The following is a 1,075-nucleotide window of genomic DNA, read 5'->3' on the forward strand; positions in this document are numbered from 1 at the left end:
GACAGACGAAGAAGTGGCAATTGGCGGGACAGATAGCCGAAATGCAGCGCCTAAGCTTAACGTAGGTAGATAACAAAAAGGACAAGGAATGAGCGCCGTACAGATAAATGCGTGCGAGAACAGCGGTTTGCCCTGTGGGCATCGCAACTGCTACCACTGACTACTTCGGCTTACAATATTAAAAAGTATGAGATTAGTCTACTGCACAGTTTTGGCGGCCGCATGACCCAACATCCTCCCCCCGTTGGAAGCTTGGATTCCAACAGAGTCCTCAATGGGAAGCAGACACAGCTTGTTCACTGCCCGCCTTATTACTCCAGACGCGGTCCAATTCTGCAACTCGAGCGACGCCGTCTCTACCAGGAATCAACTGCATGACTCTAGCCAAAGGCCATCTCATTGGGGGTAGATTCTCGTCCTTAACAAGAACGACGTTGTCCACGGCTACGCCAGGCTTTGGGGTGCGCCACTTGGAGCGCTGCTGGAGCAACGTCAAGTACTCTTCCTTCCATCGCGACCAAAATATTTGCTGAAGAAAGGAGATGCGTTGCCAAGAGTCAAGCAGATTATAGCTTAGGCCCGTTATATCTGGCTTGTCAAACGACGAGGGCGGACCACCATTGAGAAAATGCCCCGTTGAGAAATCCGAAGTGACAGACCGAATCGCAATTCCTACCGAGAATCCATCAGTCGCGAAATTGGAATCCCCGATTACAGTGACGGAGCCGGACGAACTCGACCTCTTAAGTTGCAGTTGATTTGCAAGCCGAGAGGTGACCAAGTGCAGTTGAGAGCCAGAATCTAACAAGGCCCTGCAGGGAACGAACAGTCCTGACCGATTCTGCACTAGAACGGTTGCAGTGGCTAGCAGCACAAGGTCACTACCGAGATTCTGGGCAATTAGAGTAGAAGAATTCGAAAGCGGGGCAGAAGGCTCAGTGCGGGAGCTTGAAGACACCGAAACATGTGGCTGCGAGGAAGGCGGACCATCTAGATGGAGCAGCGTATGAGCAGCTAATTTCCCGTAAATGTGCAAACGACAGTTACCGCCAGTTACCGTAGAAAGAAAACCTCG

Source organism: Drosophila melanogaster, chromosome Y (genome assembly GCF_000001215.4).
Source record: "Drosophila melanogaster chromosome Y".
NCBI classification, from domain to species: Eukaryota; Metazoa; Arthropoda; class Insecta; order Diptera; family Drosophilidae; genus Drosophila; species Drosophila melanogaster.